The following is an 8,200-nucleotide window of genomic DNA, read 5'->3' on the forward strand; positions in this document are numbered from 1 at the left end:
ACCCCTGAAGTCTCTTTTTAGGGGGTTCAGCCAGAGTATTTTTTTTTGACATGGCAGCATTAATGGTTAGAACGGTTAGATGGTTTTTTTTGACTTGGTAGTATTAATGGTTAGATAGAAAATCAATAACCAAGTCAATTCAAACTATGCAAAATTTGACAGGAGTTGGGCTGAAAATCACAATGTCTTCTCAAGGCCAGAACGTAATTTTCAATTTACTGAAAGTATTCAAATGAATGTTTATTGTCTGGTAAATATACATCTGCTGATATTTATTCCTTAAAATGTTAATATTATTTGATTTACTGAGGCCGTAAAATTGAAAACATTGAAATTATTTTTAAAATTTATATTGACCTGCCATCAATATTCCCTCAGATTTGACCTTCATATACTTAGCCTTAATAGTGCTACCATTACAATAGTTTCGATGGTAGAAAAATAAGTTGCAGTGTTAGTTTTGTCTAAGTAGTTGAAGTAGCAGTAGTAGCAGCAGTACTGATGGTAGTAGCAGCATCTACATATTGCCTTTTGGTCAGTTGAACATCGCTTTCATGATGCCCATGAAACTTCACCTTGACAAGTTAAGACATTCCAAAAATATTGTTGATATATACTTTTGATACTCTTTTCATCTTAATTCAGTAAGCCTTACAAGTTGTTGAAATTGAAATAGAAGTTGGAAGTGCTTAGTAGCAGTAACAGTACAAGGAAAAATGGCAGTGGAATTATTATTAGTAGTAACATGTATATATTATCTTTTTATCAATTGATCTTATCTGTTAAGTATTCTTTTAAAGTTTCAACTTAATACCCAAATCAATTTTCGAGAAACACCAGTTTGAAAATCTACATCGTTTAGTGTATTTTGATTTAGCTCATATCCCCCAAAATATCATGTCATATTTTAACCCTTATGTTTGTTGCCTCCATTGTACTAGTATCATAGCGGAAGCTGTAGTAGTAAGAACAATAGCAGCGGTAGTTGTGTATAATTGGTAGTAACCAAAGTAGCAACAGTATTGTTAGCAGTAGTAACAGGCACATTTTGTAGAAGTAAGGCGCTGTAGAAGGCGCTGGGTGGTTGCATCTACCCTGGAGATATTTTGTATGTTCTTTGGAATATTTTAAGCCAAATCTTTACTTACAATTTTAATAATATTCGTTTGGTTAAGAAAAAAGTCGGGAAGAGGGTAAAACCGCATCACTATCAAATTTGGTTTCAAGAAACAAATCATTTCTTTTACCACAAAATAGATTAAGTATGAACAACATTATGTAAATAATGTAAATTTTCATAAACATAATTTAGATACAAATTTAATATAATTTAAATATAAATTATATAAAATTATAATTTATAAAGTTATATAATTTATATTATATAAATTATGTAAATAATATAATATAAATTATAAATAATACAAAATAGGTAAACATATATCCGTAACTTAGGGGGCTAAGAATTTGAGCCTTCTTCTCGATTACAAATATATTATGAGATTATTTAAAATCGATAATATTAATAAAATATAAATATTATATATAAATAATATAGATAATATAATTGATATTTTAACTAATATAAAACGAAGTAACTAAATTCATATCCATAAGTTAGGTGGCTGAGAATTTGAGCCTTCTTCTCGAATATTTTGGTGTCCAAACTAGAACAATTTTTAACTCGTCTTTTCTTTGTATTAATTTAAAAAACTTTGTCGACAAGATAAGTTTCTCAAAGAAAAGTAAAGAACTCTATTAAGCCCAAGAATAAGCAAAAATAAGTCAAATAATATTTCAAGCATTAAACTACCAAAAATCACTGTCAATAAATGAAACAAACTCAAAACGAACAGAAATTACAATAAATAGCCGAGTCAAACTCAAAAAGAGCGACAATTAGCACGAGTAGGGCTGATAGGCCTTTTCAAGACCAGAAAACAATTTGCGCTTTGGAGAAAAAAACAAAAAAAAAAAAAAAACAAATGACCATGGATTGTCAGTTTATTTGACATATAATGACATTTCATCCTTATGGTTTTGATAATTTTTCATTCATGAAAGTAAGAAAGGTGAAAACATTTCAAATGTAATGTTTGCAGAAATGGTGGGCGTGTGAGGGGGGTTATTTGCCCTTTAATCACTTTCGACTATTAAAAAGGGCACTAGCCCTTTCAATTTCCAATCCAAAGGGATCTTTTCGAGGTTTCTAAGACAACAAATGGCCATTTCAAAATTTCTATCAGATGCATTTTGGGAAAATATGATGTGTGATGTAGGGGTATCCACCCTCTGATTACTCTGAATCTTAAAAGGGCACTAGAACTTCTGATTACCAATCCAATGAGCCCCTCCAAAGTTTATACGATCACCTTTTCTGTATAAACCTTGTGGGGCCTCGGGGCATAACTTACAACCCTTGCCATGACGGATGGGGGGGGGGAGGGGCGTTGTCATCCTCAAATACATAATTTCCGGAACTTTCAAATACGTTGAACAATATTGTTATCTCAAAATTTTGATTGGACGTGTTATTTGCCCTCCAGCAACTCAAAATTCCCTCGAAGGAGATATTGTGGGTCTTTTTTTGGTGTATTTTCGATATTTTGTATTTTTGGCAAATCTTCCACGTGGGTATAAAACAGAAAATCTGTATAGAATTTTAATCTTCATTATATAGTGACTAAACTAGCCATGCTACACGTGAGACCGTCTATTCTGCATTTAAAAAATTTGAAGCGTTTTGCAGTCTTGTCCCATCTTTCTCATATAGACAATTATAATTTTATTAATGCTGGTTTCTCTTTCCTTCTGTGTTGCGTTATCCCACTCTTATTTTATGACTGGTTGTGAATAAGTTATTATTATAATTTAGAACATAAGATTTCCGGAAAATTTTTGCCAATAAATTATGCCTTTTTAATCATATTTAATAATTTAATAATTTTGTACAAGGTGCATAGTTCACCTTGTATTATAATACGTAAAACTCGAGCTCTACAAGATTTCTGCTCTTTGTCTAAAACACGTCCCAGATTGTGTACTCTACAATTTTCATCGTAGATGTTAACCTGAGCTATGGAGACCTAGGTAACTGTAAGAAAGCAATTGTTGTGGGCATGAAAATTTAATAGTTCTGGAATTGCTAAAATATATTGGGGTTTCCCTAAGCGACTTCTTCAGTAGTGATTAATGAGACAGCATGCCCATGGCAAGGAAAAGAAAACAGTGACAAGGCCTCATCTAGAGGGAGGGAGGTGGGTACAAGGTTTGGACTCCTTCCCCTGAAATTCTGTTTGACTCTTAAAAACGTAAGAAAAATGGATTTAAACAAAAAATTAGAATAAAAATGTCCCAAATTGTGTACTCTACAATTTTCATTGTAGATGTTAACCTGAGCTATGGAAACCTAGATAATCGTAAGAAAGCAATTGTTTTGGGTATGACTAGTATGTATATATATATATATATATGTATATATATATATATATATATATATATATGTGTATGTGTATGTGTGTATATGTATATATATATATATATATATAGCATTAAAGTAAAGGCTCTTAAAAGTTTCTAGCTTATTGTATATAATTTCAATACGATAACCCCAATATGACTGGAATGAAATACTTCACAAATGACAAAATGACCAAAATGACAAAAGAATTATTGTAAAGAATCAGTGACAGTCCTCGTATCTGATGAAATGTGCCCAGCCTCTAGAGTGAAAAGAAAGAAATATGGTTATCAACCATTGATTCTGATTTTGTCTCTTGATTGCTTAATGAAACAAAAAAAAAAGATGGAGTAATCTTGGTATAGAATTATTGACCAAAGTATAGCGACTGTTGTGTTGCTCTCAAGACTTGGCTCACTCGCACTAGGACTTGACGCCAGGGGTAGTTAGAACTTATATATTGTACCTTGGAAACGAGCATCATCGTGAGGCTCTTCAGGCACAATTACCAATTTTTGTATTGTTGGCAAATATTCAGTGACATCTGGGAATTTAGTTTAACTCTCCTAACAGTGGCTAGAACAGGTTTTCTCAACCAGGGCCTGTGGAACCCGCTGGGGTACCAGAGGAAGATCTGTGAAAACCTATAGCCTTTTATATAGTCTATATTTGCTGAGATTGCTATTTAAACTGGATTTTTAAGATACAGTAGGGGTAAAATTTTACTTTAGCTACTTTTAGCTATCTTTGAAAGAGGTTTCAAACAGGCTAAATTGGATACTTAGGTCTACTTTTGCAGTATTAGCAGAGTTTTTAACTAGTTTTCTTATTCATTTAAATTGTCAAAGGTGTTTTCTATTGGGTGTTGGCTTGTGAGATGTTTCAAACAGGCTAAATTGGCTACTTAGGTCTTCTTTTGCAGTATTAGCAGAGTTTTTAACTAGTTTTCTTATTCATTTAAATTGTCAAAGGTGTTTTCTATAGGGTGTTGGCTTGTGAGATGTTTCAAACAGGCTAAATTGGCTACTTAGGTCTACTTTTGCAGTATTAGCAGAGTTTTTAACTAGTTTTCTTATTCATTTAAATTGTCAAAGGTGTTTTCTATAGGGTGTTGGCTTGTGAGATATTTCAAACAGGCTAAATTGGATACTTAGGTCTACTTTTGCAGTATTAGCAGAGTTTTTTAACTAGTTTTCTTATTCATTTAAATTGTCAAAGGTGTTTTCTATAGGGTGTTGGCTTGTGAGATGTTTCAAACAGGCTAAATTGGATATTTAGGTCTACTTTTGCAGTATTAGCAGAGTTTTTTAACTAGTTTTCTTATTCATTTAAATTGTCAAAGGTGTTTTCTATAGGGTGTTGGCTTGTGAGATGTTTCAAACAGGCTAAATTGGCTACTTAGGTCTACTTTTGCAGTATTAGCAGAGTTTTTAACTAGTTTTCTTATTCATTTAAATTGTCAAAGGTGTTTTTCTATAGGGTGTTGGCTTGTGAGATGTTTCAAACAGGCTAAATTGGATACTTAGGTCTACTTTTGCAGTATTAGCAGAGTTTTTAACTAGTTTTCTTATTCATTTAAATTGTCAAAGGTGTTTTTCTATAGGGTGTCGGCTTGTGAGATGCTTCAAACAGGCTAAATTGGCTACTTAGGTCTACTTTTGCAGTATTAGCAGAGTTTTTAACTAGTTTTCTTATTCATTTAAATTGTCAAAGGTGTTTTCTATAGGGTGTTGGCTTGTGAGATGTTTCAAACAGGCTAAATTGGATACTTAGGTCTACTTTTGCAGTATTAGCAGAGTTTTTAACTAGTTTTCTTATTCATTTAAATTGCCAAAGGTGTTTTCTATAGGGTGTTGGCTTGTGAGATGTTTCAAACAGGCTAAATTGGATACTTAGGTCTACTTTTGCAGTATTAGCAGAGTTTTTAACTAGTTTTCTTATTCATTTAAATTGTCAAAGGTGTTTTTCTATAGGGTGTCGGCTTGTGAGATGCTTCAAACAGGCTAAATTGGCTACTTAGGTCTACTTTTGCAGTATTAGCAGAGTTTTAACTAGTTTTCTTATTCATTTAAATTGTCAAAGGTGTTTTCTATAGGGTGTTGGCTTGTGAGATGTTTCAAACAGGCTAAATTGGATACTTAGGTCTACTTTTGCAGTATTAGCAGAGTCTCTAATAAGTTTTCTTCTTCATTTAAATTCTCAAAGGTGTTTTCTATAGGGTGTTGGCTTGTGAGATGTTTCAAACAGGCTAAATTGGCTACTTAGGTCTACTTTTGCAGTATCAGCAGAATTTCTAATAAGTTTTCTTATTCATTTAAATTATCAAAGGTGTTTTTTTATAAGGTGTTGGCTTGTGAGATGTTTCAGACAGGCTAAATTGGCTACTTAGGTCTACTTTTGTAGTACCAGCAGAATTTCTAATTCTGCACATACACTTCAAGTAAGAAAAATACTTATCTCTATAGTCAGAATTGCATCCTGAATCCAAAGTTATTGTGCATTTGCATCAGAAAGGAAATTAATATTCACCATATACAGACCTAGCCTATACCAATTCAGGGTATATATTTGCACGTTAGTGAGTATATGTGTATGTATGTGTATATGTGTGTATGTGTATATGTATGTGTGTATGTATATGTATGTATATGTATGTATATATATATATATATATATATGTATATATGTAAGTCCTATAGATAGGTAGGGTAGCTCCATAGGAGGCTTAGGCCAAGTAGGACCTTGTCCCAGTGGGGCCCATAATAGAAACTGGGAAACCCTCCCCTGGGGGTCATAATTTCAGGTGGAGGAGGAAGAAGGCCCCTCAAATGTACACTCAGCAGGGCCAACTGCCGTGTTCACGCGTCAGAAAAGTTACAAACCTTCTCCCAGTAATGGGTTAAATTGCATGGTGAAGCAGAACACCATCTTGGGAGGATCCTCTATAGGAGGACAACTGCGGCAGGGCGTAAGATCCAGATTTATGGACAACGGCCTCTGTAAAGGGCTGCCTCGACCCTTTCGGGGTACCTGCAAGACTGGGAAACTTGCGGTCAATTTTTCCCACTTGAGGAGTGGCGCCCCTCGAGGAAATTATAGCCTAGTAAACAACACAGCACTCGTACGGGATTCTGATTATTGGATAATTTTCTGGGCTTGGTTTGTTTTGATGGGCGTTTTCGGGCTGAAAAACCTCTTCCTAGCTAATTTATCTACTATGGGCTGCCTCCCCGTAGTAGCATAATATTTGTAGGCATGAATATATAATGAGTCGGAGGTAATAGGCTTGGGACTGTCTGTGCAGGATTTCGACTCTTGTTGATAGAAGAGCATCGCCAAGTGCTGAAAACCATGTTGTGACCAAGATGGGCCCAGGATTGCACAAAGCCTCCAACTTACTGGAGGTCCCAGGGACTTCTTGCTGTCCGGTTCTAAGCCGGCTTAAGCGCTTCGGTGTAGACTTGAGAAGATATGTTGGTCCCCATCCTGCACTGGTATCCGGGATCACTGCTTTTCTTGAGGCCAAAATAATTTCAAAGATTTAAAGAACATGAAAATTGGAACTTGGAATGTTACGACGTTAAAAAATGACTATCGCATCGACATTTTGACTGACGAATTCAGACGGTTTGAACTGGATTTATTAGGAGTTTCAGAAACTCATATCCCAGGGGTAGGAAGCATGAAATTAGGTGACATAGAATTTGTTTACTCAGGAAGGAAGGATGGGGTACATAGACAGGGAGTAGGGCTCATGATGAATAAGGAAGCTGCTAAGTCTTGTTTAGGATGGGAAGGTATTAATAATAGAATACTAATTGCTCATTTTATGACTAAAAAGTTTAGGGTATCAGTTATAGTAGTATATGCCCCCATTGAACCAACTGATGGAGATACTAGTGACTCAGATGAATTTTACTTACAGTTACAGGAGCAAATAGACAGGGTACCAGGTAGAAATATGGTGTTTTTGCTAGGAGATTTTAATGCCCAGGTTGGTAGAAATAGGGATAGATGGTATCCTAGCCTAGGTAATTTTGGTGTAGGAAAAGAAAACAGTAATGGCTATAGGCTTTTGCAATTTTGTAGGTATAACAACCTAGTTATAACCAATACGGTGTTTGGTCACAAAATGGCCCATAAGTTGACATGGTATTCACGTGATGGTAAGACAGCAAACCTTATTGATTATGTTATTGTAAACAGAAGACTAGCAGGATCAATACAAGATACTAGGGTGTATAGGAGTGCCGTTATTGATGTTAAAAGTAAAGATCACCATCTAGTAGTGTCTAAGGTTAATTTAAAGCTGAAATTTCGGAAGAGTAACTCCCTCCCGGGAAGTTATGATGTTGGTAGACTTCAGGATGAAAATCTGAGAAAAAAATTCCAGGAACAGTTGAGTACTAAACTTGAGGGTTTAAAATTTGACAATGTGGAAGATGGATGGAATAATTTCAGAAAAACAATTTGTGAAGTTGCTGATGGTGTCCTAGGGAAGAGTGCTAAGACAGCAACTAGGAATATTAGTGAAAAAGCTTTAGGTTTAATAGAGAGTAGAAGGGGTTTGTATAAGAATTATCTGAGCGATAGGTCGTATGAAAACAAAAGGAATGTAAAGAAAGTGGAGAAAGCATTAAAATATGAACTAAGGAGATGTGAAATGGAGGCGATGGATAAAATTGCTGAGGATCTGGAAGATGCGGCTAGACGGCATAATAGTAAAATATTATACTGGCA

This window comes from Artemia franciscana, chromosome 7 (genome assembly GCF_032884065.1).
Source record: "Artemia franciscana chromosome 7, ASM3288406v1, whole genome shotgun sequence".
Taxonomy (NCBI): domain Eukaryota; kingdom Metazoa; phylum Arthropoda; class Branchiopoda; order Anostraca; family Artemiidae; genus Artemia; species Artemia franciscana.